The sequence below is a fragment of the Cetorhinus maximus genome, chromosome 8, assembly GCF_964194155.1.
Source record: "Cetorhinus maximus chromosome 8, sCetMax3.hap1.1, whole genome shotgun sequence".
Taxonomy (NCBI): domain Eukaryota; kingdom Metazoa; phylum Chordata; class Chondrichthyes; order Lamniformes; family Cetorhinidae; genus Cetorhinus; species Cetorhinus maximus.
The window spans coordinates 60065094-60084604 of record NC_135886.1 but is presented as its reverse complement, the minus strand read 5'-3'; the positions used below and the strand labels follow the sequence as shown (position 1 = coordinate 60084604).

The 19511-nt window shown below is 41.3% G+C and overlaps 1 protein-coding gene across 1 annotated transcript in view; it reads right to left on the bottom strand.

Moving 5' to 3' along the window:
- The window catches only part of LOC144683662 (gamma-aminobutyric acid receptor subunit alpha-3-like), a 590228-nt gene that overhangs the window by 473087 nt on the left and 97630 nt on the right, over window positions 1–19511 (bottom strand). The window lies entirely within an intron of this gene.

Below are 19511 nucleotides of genomic sequence, written 5' to 3'. Positions count from 1 at the left end.
CAGTAAAATTCAACACAGCCCAGTGCAGAATCCTGTAAAATTCCACACAGCCCAGTACAGAATCCAATAAAATTCCACACAGCCCAGTACAGAAACCAGTAAAATTCCACACAGCCCAGTACAGAATCCAGTTAAATTCCACACAGCCCAGTACAGAATCCAGTAATATTCCACACAGCCCAGTACAGAATTCAATAAAATTCCACACAGACCAGAAGAGAAACCAGTAAAATTCAACACAGCCCAGTGCAGAATCCTGTAAAATTCCACATAGCCCAGTACAGAAACCAATAAAATTCCACAGAGCCCAGTACAGAAACCAGTAAAATTCCACACAGCCCAGTACAGAATCCAGTTAAATTCCACACAGACCAGTACAGAATCCAGTAAAATTCCAAACAGACCAGTACAGAATCCAGTTAAATTCCACACAGACCAGTACAGAATCCAGTAAAATTCCACATAGACCAGTACAGAAACCAGTAAAATTCCACACAGCCCAATACAGAATCCAATAAAATTCCACACAGCCCAGTACAGATTCCAGTAAAATTCCACAAAGCCCAGCAGAGAAACCAGTAAAATTCCACACAGCCCAATACAGAATCCAATAAAATTCCTCACTGTCCAGTGCAGAATCTAGTAAAATACAACACAGCCCAGTACAGAAACCATCCAAATTCAAGACCACCCAGTACAGAATCCAGTAAAATTCCACAAAGCGCTGGACAGAATGCAATAAAATTCCAAACAGCCCAGGAAAGAAACCAGTGAAAGAACACACAGCCCGGTGCAGAAACCAGTCAAATTCCACACAGCCAATTACAGAATCAAGTAAAATTCCAAAAAGCCTAATATGGAAACCAGTAAAATTCCACAAAGCCCAGTAGAGAATCCAGTTAAATGCCACACAGCCCAGTATGGAAACCATTAAAATTCCACACACACCAGTACAGAATCTAGTAAAATTCCACACGGCCCAGTACAGAATCCAGTAAAAGTCCACACAGCCCAGCACAGAATCCGGTAAATTTCTACACAGACCAGAACAGAATCCAGTTAAAATCCACACTGCCCAGTACAAAAGTCACTAAAAATCCACACAGCCCAGTACGGAATCCAGTAAAATCCCACACAGCCCAGTACATAATCCAATAAAATTCAACAAAGCCCGAAACAGAATACCGTGAAATTCGACACTGTCCTGTACAGAACCCATTAAAATTCCAAACAGCCCAACACAGAATCAAGCAAAATTCCACATTACCCAGCCCAGAAACCAGTAAAATTCCACAAAGCCCAGTCGACAAACCAGCAAAATTAAACACAGCCCAGTACAGAATCCAGTAAAATCCACAAAGGAAGATACAGAATCCAGTAAATTTCCACACAGCCCAGTACAGAAGCCAGTAAAATTCCACACAGCCCAGTACAGAAGCCAGTAAAATTCCACACAGCCCAGTATAGAATCCGGTAAAATTCCACACAGACCAGTACATAATCCAGTAAATTTCCAACACTGCCCAGTAAAGAATCCAGTAAAATTCCACACAGCCCAGTATAGAATCTGGTAAAATTCCACACAGACCAGTACAGAAGCCAGTAAAATTCCACACAGACCAGTACAGAAGCCAGTAAAATTCCACACAGACCAGTACAGAAGCCAGTAAAATTCCACACAGACCAGTACAGAAGCCAGTAAAATTCCACACAGACCAGTACAGAAGACAGTAAGATTCCACACAGACCAGTACAGAAGCCAGTAAAATTCCACACAGACCAGTACAGAAGCCAGTAAAATTCCACACAGCCCAGTATAGAATCCGGTAAAATTCCACACAGACCAGTACAGAATCCACTAAAATTACACACAGCCCAGTACAGAATCCAGTTAAATTCCACACAGCCCAGTACAGAATCCAGTAAAATTCCACTCAGCCCAGTACAGAAACCAGAAAAATTCCACTCAGCCCAGTACAGAATCAGGTAAAATTCCACACAGGACCAGTACAGAAGCCAGTAAAATTCCACAAAGCCCAGTACTGAAACCCGTAAAATTCAACACAGCCCATTACAGAATCCAATAAAATTCCACACAGCCCAGTACAGATTCCAGTAAAATTCCATAAAGCCCAGTACAGAAACCAGTAAAATTCCACACAGCCCAATACAGAATCCAATAAAATTCCACACTGTCCAGTGCAGAATCTAGTAAAATACCACACAGCCCAGTAAAGAAACCATCCAAATTCAAGACCACCCAGTACAGAATCCAGCAAAATTCCACAAAGCCCTGGACAGAATGCAGTAAAATTTCAAACAACCCAGGAAAGAAACCAGTGAAAGAACACACAGCCCAGAGCAGAAACCAATCAAATTCCACACAGCCAATTACAGAATCAAGTAAAATTCCAAAAAGCCTAATAGGGAAACCAGTAAAATTCCACAAAGCCCAGTAGAGAATCCAGTAAAATTCCACACAGCCAGTATGGAAAACATTAAAATTCCACACAGCCCAGTACAGAAAACATTCAAATTCCACACAGCCCTGTACAGAAACCAGAAAAATTCCACACAGCCCAGTACTGGGTCCAGTAAAATTCCACAAAGCCCAGTACAGAATCCGATAAAATTCCACACAGACCACTACAGAATCCAGTTAAGTTCCACACAGCCCAGTACAGAACCCAGTAAAATTCCACACAGCTCAGTACAGAATCCAGTAAAATTCCACATGGCCCAGTAGAGAATCCAGTAAAATTCCACACAGACCAGTACAGAAACGGGTAAAATTCCACACAGCCCATTACAAAACCAGTAAAATTCCACACAGCCCAGTACAGAATCCAGTAAAATTACACACAGGCCAGTACAGAATCCAGTAAAATTCCACACAGCCCAGTACAGAAGCCAGTAAAATTCCACACAGCACAGTACAGAATCCAGTTAAATTCCACACAGCCCAGTACAGAATCCAGTTAAATGCCACACAGCCCAGTACAGAATCCAGTTATATTCCACACAGCCCAGTACAGAATCCAGTAAAATTCCACATAGCCCTGTACAGAAACCAGTAGAATTCCACACAGCCCAATACAGAATCCAGTAAAATTCCACACAGCCCAGTACAGAATCCAGTAAAATTCCACACAGCCCATTACAGAATCTAGTAAAATTCCACAAAGCCCAGTAGAGAAACCAGTAAAATTCAATAGCCCAGTCCGGAAACCATTCAAATTCGACAAAGCCCAGCACAGAATCGAGTACAATTCCACAAGGCCCAGTATAGAAACCATTCAAATTCTACACAGCCCAGTACAGAATCAAATAAAATTCCAAACAGCCCAGTACAGAATCCAGTAAAATCCCACATAGCCCAGTACAGAATCCATAAAATTCAACAGAGCCCGAAACAGAATACAGTAACATTCGACACTGTCCAGTAGAGAACTCATTAAAATTCCAAACAGCCCAGTACAGAACCCAGCAAAATTCCACAATACCCAGCCCAGAAACCAGTAAAATTCCACAAAGCCCAGTCGAGAAACCAGTAAAATTAAACACAGCCCAGTACAGAATCCAGTTAAATTCCACACTGCCCAATACACAAAACAGTAAAATTCCACACAACCCAGTAGAGAATCCAATAAAATTCCACACGGCAAAGTACCGAATCCAGTAAAATCCACACAGGACAGTACAGAATCCAGTAAAATTCCACACAGCCCAGTACAGAATCCAGTAAAATTCCACACAGACCAGAACGGAAGCCAGTAAAATTCCACACATCCCAGTACAGAATCCAGTAAAATTCCACACAGCCCAGTACAGAGTCCGGAAAAATTCCACACAGACAAGTACAGAATCCAGTAAAAATCCACTCAGCCCAGTACAGAATCCGGAAAAATTCCACAAAGCCCAGTACAGAATCCAGTAAAATTCCACAGAGCCCAGTACAGAATCCAGTAAAATTCCGCACAGCACAGTAGAGAAACCATTCAAATTCCACACATCCCAATACAGAATCCAATTAAATTCCACAATGTCCAGTACAGAATCTAGTAAAATTCCACACAGCCCAGTACAGGATCCAGTAAAAATCCACAAAGCCCAGGACAGAATGCAGTAAATATCCAGACAGCCCAGTATAGAAACCAGTGAAATAACAGACAACCCAGTGCACAAACCAGTAAAATCCCACACAGACCAGTACAGAAACCATTCAAATTCCACACATCCCAGACCAGGAACCACTAAAATTCCACACAGCCCAATACAGATTCCAATAAAATTCCAAACAGCAAAGTACAGAAACCAGTAAAATTCCACACAGCCCAGTACAGAATCCAGAAAAATTCCACACTGCCCAGTACAGAATCCAATTAATTTCCAAACTGCCCAGTACAGAAACCTGTAAAATTCCACACAGCCCAGCACAGAATCCAGAAAAATTCCACACAGCCCAGTACAGAATCCAATAAAATACCAGATAGCCCAGAACAGCATCCAGTAAAATTCCACAAAGCCAAGTAGAGAACCCTGTAAAATTCCACTCAGCCCAGTACAGAATCCAGTAAAATTACACAAAGCGCAGTAGAGAAACCAGTAAAATTTCACACAGCCCAGTACAGAATCCAGTAAAATTCCACACAGCCCAGTACGGAATCCAGTAAAATTCCACATAGCCAAGTAAAGAATCCAGTAAAATTCCACAAAGCCAAGTAGAGAATCCAGTAAAATTCCACACAGCCCAGTACAGAATCCAGTAAAATCCCACATAGCCCAGTACAGAATCCAGTAAAATTCCACATAGCCATGTACAGAATCCAGTAAAATTTCAAACAGCCCAGTACAGAATCTAGTAAAATCCCACATAGCCTAGTACAGAATCCAGTAAAATTCAACAGAGCCCGAAACAGAATATAGTAACATTCGACACTGTCCGGTACAGAACCCATTAAAATTCCAAACAGCCCAATACAGAATCCAGCAAAATTCCAAAATACCCAGCCCAGAAACCAGTAAAATTCCACAAAGCCCAGTTGAGAAACCAGTAAAATTAAACACAGCCCAGTATAGAATCCAGTAAAATTCCACACTGCCCAATACAGAAAACAGTAAAATTCCACAAAACCCACTATAAAATCCAATAAGCAAAGTGCCGAATCCAGTAAAATCCACACAGGACAGTACAGAATCCAGTAAAATTCCACACAGCCCAGTACAGAATCCAGTAAAATTCCACACAGACCAGTTCAGAATCCAGTTAAAATCCACACAGGCCAGTACAGAATCCAGTAAATTCCACACAGCCCAGTACAGAATCCAAAAAAATTCCACACAGCCCAGTACAGAAACCAGTAAAATTCAACACAGCCCTGTACAGATTCCAGTAAAATTCCATACAGCCCAGCACAGAATCCAGAAAAATTCCACACAGCCCAGTATGGATACCGTTCAAATTCCACAAAGCACTGTACAGAAACCTGTAAAATACCAGATAGCCAAGAACAGCATCCAGTAAAAATCCACACAGACCAAGACAGAATCCAGTAAAATTCCACACAGCCCGGGACAGAATCCAGTAAAATTCCACACAGCCCAGGAAAGAATCCAGTAAAATTCCACAAAGCCCAGTACAGAATCCACTAAAATTCCACAAAGCCAAGTACAGAATCCAGTAAAATACCAGATAGCCCAGAACAGCATCAAGTAAAATTCCACACAGCCCAAGACAGAATCCAGTAAAATTCCACAAAGCCCAGTACAGAATCCAGTAAAATTCAACATAGCCCAGTATGGAAAACATTAAAATTCCACAAAGCCCAGTAGAGAAATCAGTAAAATTCCACACATCCCTGTACGGAATCCAGTAAAATTCCACACAGCCCTGTACGGAAGCCTGTTAAATTCCAATCAGACCATTAGAGAATCCAGTTAAATTCCACACAGCCCAGTACAGAAGCCAGTAAAATTCAACACAGCCCAGTACAGAAGCCAGTAAAATTCCACACAGCCCAGTACAAAAGCCAGTAAAATTCCACTGAGCCCAGTACAGAATCGGGTAAAATTCCACACAGGACCAGTACAGAAGCCAGTAAAATTCCACAAAACCCAGTAGAGAAACCTGTAAAATACCACACAGCCCAATACAGAATCCAATAAAATTCCACACAGTCCAGTGCAGAATCTAGTAAAATACCACACAGCCCAGTAAAGAAACCATCCAAATTCAAGACCACCCAGTACAGAATCCAGTAAAATTCCACAAAGCCCTGGACAGAATGCAGTAAAATTCCAAACAGCCCAGGAAAGAAACCAGTCAAAGAACACACAGCCCGGTGCAGAAACCAGTCAAATTCCACACAGCCAATTACAGAATCAAGTAAAATTCCAAAAAGCCCAGTAGAGAATCCAGTAAAATTCCACACAGCACATTATGAAAAACAGTAAAATTCCACACAGCCCAGTACAGAAAACATTCAAATTCCACACAGCGCTGTACAGAAACCAGAAAAATTCCACACAGCCCAGTACTGGATCCAGTAAAATTCCACAAAGCCCAGGACAGAATGCAGTAAATATCCAGACAGCCCAGTATAGAAACCAGTGAAATAACAGGCAACCCATTGCACAAACCAGTAAATCCCACACAGACCAGTACAGAAACCATTCAAATTCCACACATCCCAGACCAGGAACCACTAAAATTCCACACAGCCCAATACAGATTCCAATAAAATTCCACACAGACCATTACAGAAATGATTAAAATTCCACACAGCCCAGTACTGGGTCCAGTAAAATTCCACAAAGCCCAGGACAGAATCCAGTAAAATTCAACAGAGCCCGAAACAGAATACAGTAACATTCGACACTGTCATGTACAGAACCCATTAAAATTCCAAACAGCCCAATACAGAATCCAGCAAAATTCCACAATACCCAGCCCAGAAACCAGTAAAATTCCACAAAGCCCAGTCGAGAAACAAGTAAAATTAAACACAGCCCAGTACAGAATCCAGTTAAATTCCACACTGCCCAATACACAAAACAGTAAAATTCCACACAACCCACTATAGAATCCAATAAAATTCCACACAGCAAAGTACCGAATCCAGTAAAATCCACACAGGACAGTACAGCATCCAGTAAAATTCCACAAAGCCCAGTACAGAATCCAGTAAAATTCCACACAGACCAGTTCAGAATCCAGTTAAATTCCACACAGCCCAGTACTGAATCCAGTAAAATTTCACACAGCCCAGTACAGAATCCAAAAAAATTCCACACAGACCAGTACAGAATCCAGTAAAATTCAACACAGCCCAGTACAGAATCCAGTAAAATTCCACACAGCCCAGTACAGAATCCAAAAAAATTCCACACAGACCAGTACAGAAACCAGTAAAATTCAACACAGCCCAGTACAGAATCCAGTAAAATTCCACACAGCACAGCACAGAATACAGTAAAATTCCACAAAGCCCAGTACAGAATCCAATAAAATTCCACAAAGCCCAGTACAGAATCCAATAAAATTCCACACAGCACAGTACAGAATCCAGTAAAATTCCACACAGCCCAGTAGAGAAACCATTCAAATTCCACACATACCAATACAGAATCCAATTAAATTCCACACTGTCCAGTACAGAATCTAGTAAAATTCCGCACAGCCCAGTACAGGATCCAGTAAAAATCCACAAAGCCCAGGACAGAATGCAGTAAATATTCAGACAGCCCAGTATAGAAACCAGTGAAATAACAGACAACCCAGTGCACAGACCAGTAAAATCCCACACAGACCAGTACAGAAACCATTCAAATTCCACACATCCCAGACCAGGAACTACTAAAATTCCACACAGCCCAATACAGATTCCAATAAAATTCCACACAGACCATTACAGAAACGATTAAAATTCCACACTGCCCAGTACAGAATCCAGTAAAATCCCACACAGCCCAAAACAGAATACAGTAAAATTCGACACTTTCCAGTACAGAACCCATTAAAATTTCAAACATCCCAATACTGAATCCAGCAAAATTCCACACTACCCAGCACAGAAACCAGTAAAACTCCACAAAGCCCAGTCGAGAAACCAATAAAATTCCACAGTGCCCAGTACAGAATCGAATAAAATTCCACACGGCAAAGTACAGAAACCAGTAAAATTCCACTCAGCCCAGTACAGAATCCAGTTAATTTCCAAACTGCCCAGTACAGAAACCAGTAAAATTCCACACAGCCCAGTACAGAATCCAGAAAAATTCCACACTGCCCAGTACAGAATGCAGTTAATTTCCAAACTGCCAAGTACAGAAACCTGTAAAATTCCACACAGCCCAGTACAGAATCCAGTAAAATTCCACAAAGCCCAGTAGAGAAACCAGTAAAATTCCACACAGCCCAGTACAGAATCCAGTAAAATTCCACACAGCCCAGTGCAGAATCGAGTAAAATTCCACAAAGCCCAGTAGAGAAACCGGTAAAATTCCACACATCCCAGTACAGAATCCACTAAAATTCCACATAGCCAAGTACAGAATCCAGTAAAATTCCACAAAGCCAAGTACAGAATCCAGTAAAATACCTGATAGCCCAGAACAGCATCAAGTAAAATTCCACACAGCCCAAGACAGAATCCAGTAAAATTCCACAAAGCCCAGTATGGAAAACATTAAAATTCCACAAAGCCCAGTAGAGAAACCAGTAAAATTGCACACATCCCTGTACGGAATCCAGTTAAATTCCACAGAGCCCAGTACAGAAGCCAGTAAAATTCAACACAGCCCAGTACAGAAGCCAGTAAAATTCCACACAGCCCAGTACAGAAACCAGTAAAATTCCACTGAGCCCAGTACAGAATCAGGTAAAATTCCACACAGGACCAGTACAGAAGCCAGTAAAATTCCACAAAACCCAGTAGAGAAACCAGTAAAATTCCACACAGCCCAATACAGAATCCAATAAAATTCCAAACAGTCCAGTGCAGAATCTAGTAAAATACCACACAGCCCAGTAAAGAAACCATCCAAATTCAAGACCACCCAGTACAGAATCCTGTAAAAGTCCACAAAGCCCAATACAGAATGCAGTAAAATTCCAAACGGCCCAGGAAAGAAACCAGTCAAAGAACACACAGCCCGGTGCAGAAACCAGTCAAATTCCACACAGCCAATTACAGAATCAAGTAAAATTCCAAAAAGCCTAATATGAAAACCAGTAAAATTCCACAAAGCCCAGTAGAGAATCCAGTAAAATTCCACACAGCACATTATGAAAAACAGTAAAATTCCACACAGCCCAGTACAGAAAACATTCAAATTCCACACAGCGCTGTACAGAAACCAGAAAAATTCCACACAGCCCAGTACTGGATCCAGTAAAATTCCACAAAGCCCAGGACAGAATGCAGTAAATATCCAGACAGCCCAGTATAGAAACCAGTGAAATAACAGGCAACCCATTGCACAAACCAGTAAATCCCACACAGACCAGTACAGAAACCATTCAAATTCCACACATCCCAGACCAGGAACCACTAAAATTCCACACAGCCCAATACAGATTCCAATAAAATTCCACACAGACCATTACAGAAATGATTAAAATTCCACACAGCCCAGTACTGGGTCCAGTAAAATTCCACAAAGCCCAGGACAGAATCCAGTAAAATTCAACAGAGCCCGAAACAGAATACAGTAACATTCGACACTGTCATGTACAGAACCCATTAAAATTCCAAACAGCCCAATACAGAATCCAGCAAAATTCCACAATACCCAGCCCAGAAACCAGTAAAATTCCACAAAGCCCAGTCGAGAAACAAGTAAAATTAAACACAGCCCAGTACAGAATCCAGTTAAATTCCACACTGCCCAATACACAAAACAGTAAAATTCCACACAACCCACTATAGAATCCAATAAAATTCCACACAGCAAAGTACCGAATCCAGTAAAATCCACACAGGACAGTACAACATCCAGTAAAATTCCACACAGCCCAGTACAGAATCCAGTAAAATTCCACACAGACCAGTTCAGAATCCAGTTAAATTCCACACAGCCCATTACAGAAGCCAGTTAAATTCCACACAGCCCAGTACAGAATCCAGTAAAATTTCACACAGCCCAGTACAGAATCCAAAAAAATTCCACACAGACCAGTACAGAATCCAGTAAAATTCAACACAGCCCTGTACAGAATCCTGTAAAATTCCACACAGCCCAGTACAGAATCCAAAAAAATTCCACACAGACCAGTACAGAAACCAGTAAAATTCAACACAGCCCAGTACAAAATCCAGTAAAATTCCACACAGCACAGTACAGAATCCAGTAAAATTCCACACAGCACAGTACAGAATCCAATAAAATTCCACAAAGCCCAGTACAGAATCCAATAAAATTCCACACAGCACAGTACAGAATCCAGTAAAATTCCACACAGCCCAGTAGAGAAACCATTCAAATTCCACACATACCAATACAGAATCCAATTCAATTCCACAATGTCCAGTACAGAATCTAGTAAAATTCCACACAGCCCAGTACAGGATCCAGTAAAAATCCACAAAGCCCAGGACAGAATGCAGTAAATATCCAGACAGCCCAGTATAGAAACCAGTGAAATAACAGACAACCCAGTGCACAGACCAGTAAAATCCCACACCAGTACAGAAACCATTCAAATTCCACACATCCCAGACCAGGAACTACTAAAATTCCACACAGCCCAATACAGATTCCAATAAAATTCCACACAGACCATTACAGAAACGATTAAAATTCCACACTGCCCAGTACAGAATCCAGTAAAATCCCACACAGCCCAAAACAGAATACAGTAAAATTCGACACTACCCAGCACAGAAACCAGAAAAACTCCACAAAGCCCAGTCGAGAAACCAATAAAATTCCACAGTGCCCAGTACAGAATCGAATAAAATTCCACACGGCAAAGTAAAGAAACCAGTAAAATTCCACACAGCCCAGTACAGAATCCAGAAAAATTCCACACTGCCCAGTACAGAATGCAGTTAATTTCCAAACTGCCCAGTACAGAAACCTGTAAAATTCCACACAGCCCAGTACAGAATCGAATAAAAGTCCACACAGCCAAGTACAGAAACCAGTAAAATTCCACACAGCCCTGTACAGAAACCTGTAAAATTCCAGACTGCCCAGTGCAGAATCGAGTAAAATTTCACTCAGCCCAGTACAGAATCCAGTTAATTTCCAAACTGCCCAGTACAGAAACCAGTAAAGTTCCACACAGCCCAGTACAGAATGCAGTAAAATTCTACACTGCCCAGTATGGATACCATTCAAATTCCACACAGCCCTGTACAGAAACCTGTAAAATTCCACACAGACCAGTTCGGAATCCAGTTAAATTCCACACAGCCCACTACAGAAGCCAGTTAAATTCCACACAGCCCAGTACAGAATCCAAAAAAATTCCACACAGCCCAGTACAGAATCCAGTAAATTCCACACAGCCCAGTACAGAATCCAAAAAAATTCCACACAGACCAGTACAGAAACCAGTAAAATTCAACACAGCCCAGTACAGAATCCAGTAAAATTCAACACAGACCAGTACAGAATCCAGTAAAATTCCACACAGCCCAGTACAGAATCCAATAAAATTCCACACAGTCAAGTACAGATTCCAGTAAAATTCCACACAGCCCAGTATTGATACCATTCAAATTCCACACAGCCCTGCACAGAAACCTGTAAAATTCCACACATCCCTGTACAGAATCCAGTAAAATTCAATACAGCCCGTTGCAGAAAGCAGTAAAATTCCCCAAAGCCAATTACAGAATCAAGTAAAATTCTAAAAAAGACCAATACAGAAACCAGTAAAATTCTACAAAGAACAGTATAGACACCAGTAAAATAGCACACCGCCCATTACAGAATGCAGTTAAATTCCACAAAGCCCAGTACAGAATCCAGTAAAATTCCACACAGCCCAGTAGAGAAACCATTCAAATTCCACACATACCAATACAGAATCCAATTAAATTCCACAATGTCCAGTACAGAATCTAGTAAAATTCCACACAGCCCAGTACAGGATCCAGTAAAAATCCACAAAGCCCAGGACAGAATGCAGTAAATATCCAGACAGCCCAGTATAGAAACCAGTGAAATAACAGACAACCCAGTGCACAGACCAGTAAAATACCACACAGACCAGTACAGAAAACATTCAAATTCCACACATCCCGATCAGGAACTACTAAAATTCCACACAGCCCAATACAGATTCCAATAAAATTCCACACAGACCATTACAGAAACGATTAAAATTCCACACTGCCCAGTACAGAATCCAGTATAATCCCACACAGCCCAAAACAGAATACAGTAAAATTTGACACTTTCCAGTACAGAACCCATTAAAATTTCAAACAGCCCAATACAGAATCCAGCAAAATTCCACACTACCCAGCACAGAAACCAGTAAAACTCCACAAAGCCCAGTCGAGAAACCAATAAAATTCCACAGAGTCCAGTACAGAATCGAATAAAATTTCACACGGCAAAGTACAGAAACCAGTAAAATTCCACTCAGCCCAGTACAGAATCCAGTTAATTTCCAAACTGCCCAGTACAGAAACCAGTAAAATTCCACACAGCCCAGTACAGAATCCAGAAAAATTCCACACTGCCCAGTACAGAATGCAGTTAATTTCCAAACTGCCCAGTACAGAAACCAGTAAAATTCCACACATCCCAGTACAGAATCCACTAAAATTCCACATAGCCAAGTACAGAATCCAGTAAAATTCCACACAGCCCAAGACAGAAACCAGTAAAATTCCACTCAGCCCAGTACAGAATCCAGTTAATTTCCAAACTGCCCAGTACAGAAACCAGTAAAATTCCACACAGCCCAGTACAGAATCCAGAAAAATTCCACACTGCCCAGTACAGAATGCAGTTAATTTCCAAACTGCCCAGTACAGAAACCAGTAAAATTCCACACATCCCAGTACAGAATCCACTAAAATTCCACATAGCCAAGTACAGAATCCAGTAAAATTCCACAAAGCCAAGTACAGAATCCAGTAAAATACCTGATAGCCCAGAACAGCATCAAGTAAAATTCCACACAGCCCAAGACAGAATCCAGTAAAATTCCACACAGCCCAAGACAGAATCCAGTAAAATTCAACGTAGCCCAGTATGGAAAACATTAAAATTCCACAAAGCCCAGTACAGAAGCCAGTAAAATTCCACTGAGCCCAGTACAGAATCAGGTAAAATTCTACACAGGACCAGTACAGAAGCCAGTAAAATTCCACAAAACCCAGTAGAGAAACCAGTAAAATTCCACACAGCCCAATACAGAATCCAATAAAATTCCAATCAGTCCAGTGCAGAATCTAGTAAAATACCACTCAGCCCAGTAAAGAAACCATCCAAATTCAAGACCACCCAGTACAGAAACCTGTAAAATTCTACACAGCCCAGCACAGAATCCAGTAAAATTCCACGAAACCCAGTGGAGAAACCTGTAAAATTCCACACAGCCCAGTACAGAATCCAGTAAAATACCACACAGCTCTGTAGAGAAACCAGTAAAATTTCACACAGCCCATTACAGAATCCAGTAAAATTCCATACAGTCCAGTACAGAATCCAGTAAAGTCCCACATAGCCCAGTACAGAATCCAGTAAAATTCCACACAGCCCAGTACAGAATCCAATAAAATTCCACACAGCCCAGTACAGATTCCAGTAAAATTCCACACAGCCCAGTATGGATACCATTCAAATTCCACACAGCCCTGTACAGAAACCTGTAAAATTCCACAAAGCCCAGCACAGAATCCAGTAAAATTCCACAATGCCAAGTACAGAATCCAGTAAAACACCAGATAGCCCAGAATAGCATCCAGTAAAATTCCACACAGCCCATGACAGAATCCAGTAAAATTCCACACAGCCCAGGACAGAATCCAGTAAAATTCCACACAGCCCAGTAGAGAAACCAGTAAAATTCAACACAGCCCAGTACAGAATCCACTAAAATTCCACATAGCCAAGTACAGAATCCAGTAAAATACCAGGTAGCCCAGAACAGCATCCAGTAAAATTCCACACAGCCCAGTACAGAATCCAGTTAATTTCCAAATTGCCCAGTACTGTAAACTGTAAAATTCTACACAGCCCAGCACAGAATCCAGTAAAATTCCACGAAGCCCAGTAGAGAAACCTGTAAAATTCCACACAGCCCAGTACAGAATCCAGTAAAATACCACACAGCCCAGTAGAGAAACCAGTAAAATTTCACACAGCCCATTACAGAATCCAGTAAAATTCCATACAGTCCAGTACAGAATCCAGTAAAGTCCCACATAGCCCAGTACAGAATCCAGTAAAATTCCACACAGCCCAGTACAGAATCCAATAAAATTCCACACAGCCCAGTACAGATTCCAGTAAAATTCCACACAGCCCAGTATGGATACCATTCAAATTCCACACAGCCCTGTACAGAAACCTGTAAAATTCCACAGAGCCCAGCACAGAATCCAGTAAAATTCCACAATGCCAAGTACAGAATCCAGTAAAATACCAGATAGCCCAGAATAGCATCCAGTAAAATTCCACACTGCCCAAGACAGAATCCAGTAAAATTCCACACAGCCCAGGACAGAATCCAGTAAAATTCCACACAGCCCAGTAGAGAAACCAGTAAAATTCGACACAGCCCAGTACAGAATGCACTAAAATTCCACATAGCCAAGTACAGAATCCAGTAAAATACCAGGTAGCCCAGAACAGCATCCAGTAAAATTCCACACAGCCCAAGACAGAATCCAATAAAATTCCACAAAGCCCAGTACAGAATCCAGTAAAATTCAACATAGCCCAGTATGGAATACATTAAAATTCCACAAAGCCCAGTAGAGAAACTAGTAAAATTCCACACATCCTTGTACGGAATCCAGTAAAATTCCACACAGCCCTGTCCGGAAGCCTGTTAAATTCCACACAGACCATTACAGAATCCAGTTAAATTCCACACAGCCCAGCACAGAATCCAGTAAAATTCCACACAGCCCAGGAAAGAAACCAGTCAAAGAACACACAGCCCGGTGCAGAAACCAGTCAAATTCCACACAGCCAATTACAGAATCAAGTAAAATTCCAAAAAGCCTAATATGGAAACCAGTAAAATTCCACAAAGCCCAGTAGAGAATCCAGTAAAATTCCACACAGCACATTATGAAAAACAGTAAAATTCCACACAGCCCAGTACAGAAAACATTCAAATTCCACACAGCCCTGTACAGAAAACAGAAAAATTCCACACAGCCCAGTACAGAATGCAGTAAATATCCAGACAGCCCAGTATAGAAACCAGTGAAATAACAGGCAACCCATTGCACAAACCAGTAAATCCCACACCAGTACAGAAACCATTCAAATTCCACACATCCCAGACCAGGAACCACTAAAATTCCACACAGCCCAATACAGATTCCAATAAAATTCCGCACAGACCATTACAGAAATGATTAAAATTCAACACTGCCCAGTACAGAATCCAGTAAAATCCCACACAGCCCAAAACAGAATACAGTAAAATTCGACACTGTCCAGTACAGAACCTATTACAATTCCAAATAGCCCAATACAGAATCCAGCAAAATTCCACACTACCCAACACAGAAACCAGTAAAATTCCACAAAGCCCAGTCGAGAAACCAGTAAAATTCCACAAAGCCCTGTACAGAATCGAATAAAATTCCACACAGCCAAGTACAGAAACCAGTAAAATTCCACACAGCCCTGTACAGAAACCTGTAAAATTCCAGACTGCCCGGTGCAGAATCGAGTAAAATTCTACTCAGCCCAGTACATAATCCAGTTAATTTCCAAACTGCCCAGTACAGAAACCAGTAAAGTTCCACACAGCCCAGTACAGAATCCAGAAAAATTCCACACTGCCCAGTATGGATAACATTCAAATTCCACACAGCCCTGTACAGAAACCTGTAAAATTCCACACAGCCCAGTACAGAATCCAGTTAATTTCCAAATTGCCCAGTACTGTAAACTGTAAAATTCTACACAGCCCAGCACAGAATCCAGTAAAATTCCACGAAGCCCAGTAGAGAAACCTGTAAAATTCCACACAGCCCAGTACAGAATCCAGTAAAATACCACGCAGCCCAGTAGAGAAACCAGTAAAATTTCACACAGCCCACCACAGAATCCAGTAAAAGTCCACGTAGCCGTGTACAGAATCCAGTAAAATTCCATACAGCATAGTACAGAATCCAGTAAAATCCCACATAGCCCAGTACAGAATCCAGTAAAATTCAACAGAGCCCGAAACAGAATACAGTAACATTCGACACTGTCCTGTACAGAACCCATTAAAATTCCAAACAGCCCAATACAGAATCCAGCAAAATTCCACAATACCCAGCCCAGAAACCAGTAAAATTCCACAAAGCCCAGTCGAGAAACAAGTAAAATTAAACACAGCCCAGTACAGAATCCAGTTAAATTCCACACTGCCCAATACAGAAAACAATAAAATTCCACACAACCCACTATAGAATCCAATAAAATTCCACACAGCAAAGTACCGAATCCAGTAAAATCCACACAGGACAGTACAGCATCCAGTAAAATTCCACACAGCCCAGTACAGAATCCAGTAAAATTCCACACAGACCAGTTCAGAATCCAGTTAAATTCCACACAGCCCATTACAGAAGCCAGTTAAATTCCACACAGCCCAGTACAGAATTAAGTAAAATTCCACACAGCCCAGTATAGAATCCAATAAAATTCCACACACCCCTGTACAGAATCCAGTAAAATTCCCCACAGCCCAGTACAGAAACCAATAAAATTCCACACATCCCTGTACAGAATCCAGTAAAATTCCATACAGCCCGTTGCAGAAACCAGTAAAATTCCCCAAAGCCAATTACAGAATCAAGTAAAATTCTAAAAAAGACCAATACAGAAACCAGTAAAATTCCACAAAGAACAGTATAGACACCAGTAAAATTCCACACAGCCCAGTAGAGAAACCATTCAAATTCCACAAAGCCCAGGACAGAATGCAGTAAATATCCAGACAGCCCAGTATAGAAACCAATGAAATAACAGACAACCCAGTGCACAGACCAGTAAAATCCCACACAGACCAGTACAGAAACCATTCAAATTCCACACATCCCAGACCAGGAACAACTAAAATTCCACACAGCCCAATACAGATTCCAATAAAATTCCACACAGACCATTACAGAAACGATTAAAATTCCACACTGCCCAGTACAGAATCCAGTAAAATCCCACACAGCCCAAAACAGAATACAGTAAAATTCGACACTTTCCAGTACAGAACCCATTAAAATTTCAAACAGCCCAATACAGAATCCAGCAAAATTCCACACTACCCAGCACAGAAACCAGTAAAACTCCACAAAGCCCAGTCGAGAAACCAATAAAATTCCACAGAGCCCAGTACAGAATCGAATAAAATTCCACACGGCAAAGTACAGAAACCAGTAAAATTCCACTCAGCCCAGTACAGAATCCAGTTAATTTCCAAACTGCCCAGTACAGAAACCAGTAAAATTCCACACAGCCCAGTACAGAATGCAGAAAAATTCCACACTGCCCAGTACAGAATGCAGTTAATTTCCAAACTGCCCAGTACAGAAACCTGTAAAATTCCACACAGCCCAGTACAGAAACCAGTAAAATTCCACTCAGCCCAGTACAGAATCCAGTTAATTTCCAAACTGCCCAGTACAGAAACCAGTAAAATTCCACACAGCCCAGTACAGAATCCAGAAAAATTCCACACTGCCCAGTACAGAATGCAGTTAATTTCCAAACTGCCCAGTACAGAAACCTGTAAAATTCCACACAGCCCAGTACAGAATCCAGTAAAATTCCACAAAGCCCAGTAGAGAAACCAGTAAAATTCCACACAGCCCAGTACAGAATCCAGTAAAATTCCACACAGCCCAGTACAGAATCCAGTAAAATTCCACAAAGCCAAGTACAGAATCCAGTAAATTACCAGATACCCCAGAACAGCCTCAAGTAAAATTCCACACAGCCCAAGACAGAATCCAGTAAAATTCCACACAGCCCAGGACAGAATCCAGTAAAATTCCACAAAGCCCAGTAGGGAAACCAGTAAAATTCCACACATCCCAGTACAGAATCCACTAAAATTCCACATAGCCAAGTAAAGATTCCAGTAAAATTCCACAAAGCCAAGTACAGAATCCAGTAAAATACCTGATAGCCCAGAACAGCATCAAGTAAAATTCCACACAGCCCAAGACAGAATCCAGTAAAATTCCACACAACCCAAGACAGAATCCAGTAAAATTCCACAAAGCCCAGTACAGAATCCAGTAAAATTCAACGTAGCCCAGTATGGAAAACATTAAAATTCCACAAAGCCCAGTAGAGAAACCAGTAAAATTCCACACATCCCTGTACGGAATCCAGTAAAATTCCACACAGCCCTGTACGGAAGCCTGTTAAATTCCACACAGACCATTACAGAATCCAGTTAAATTCCACACAGCCCAGTACAGAAGCCAGTAAAATTCCACACAACCTGGTACAGAATCCAGTAAAATTCCACACAGCCCAGTACAGAATCCAGTGAAATTCCACACAGCCCAGTACAGAAACCAGTAAAATTCCACACAGGACCAGTACAGAAGCCAGTAAAATTCCACACAGGATCAGTACAGAAGCCAGTAAAATTCCACAAAACCCAGTAGAGAAACCAGTAAAATTCCACACAGCCCAATACAGAATCCAATAAAATTCCACACAGTCCAGTGCAGAATCTAGTAAAATACCACACAGCCCAGTAAAGAAACCATCCAAATTCAAGACCACCCAGTACAGGATCCTGTAAAATTCCACAAAGCCCAATACAGAATGCAGTAAAATTCCAAACAGCCCAGGAAAGAAACCAGTCAAAGAACACACAGCCCGGTGCAGAAACCAGTCAAATTCCACACAGCCAATTACAGAATCAAGTAAAATTCCAAAAAGCCTAATATGGAAACCAGTAAAATTCCACAAAGCCCAGAAGAGAATCCAGTAAAATTCCACACAGCCCAATACAGAATCCAATAAAATTCCACACAGTCCAGTGCAGAATCTAGTAAAATACCACACAGCCCAGTAAAGAAACCATCCAAATTCAAGACCACCCAGTACAGGATCCTGTAAAATTCCACAAAGCCCAATACAGAATGCAGTAAAATTCCAAACAGCCCAGGAAAGAAACCAGTCAAAGAACACACAGCCCGGTGCAGAAACCAGTCAAATTCCACACAGCCAATTACAGAATCAAGTAAAATTCCAAAAAGCCTAATATGGAAACCAGTAAAATTCCACAAAGCCCAGAAGAGAATCCAGTAAAATTCCACACAGCCCAGTACAGAAAACATTCAAATTCCACACAG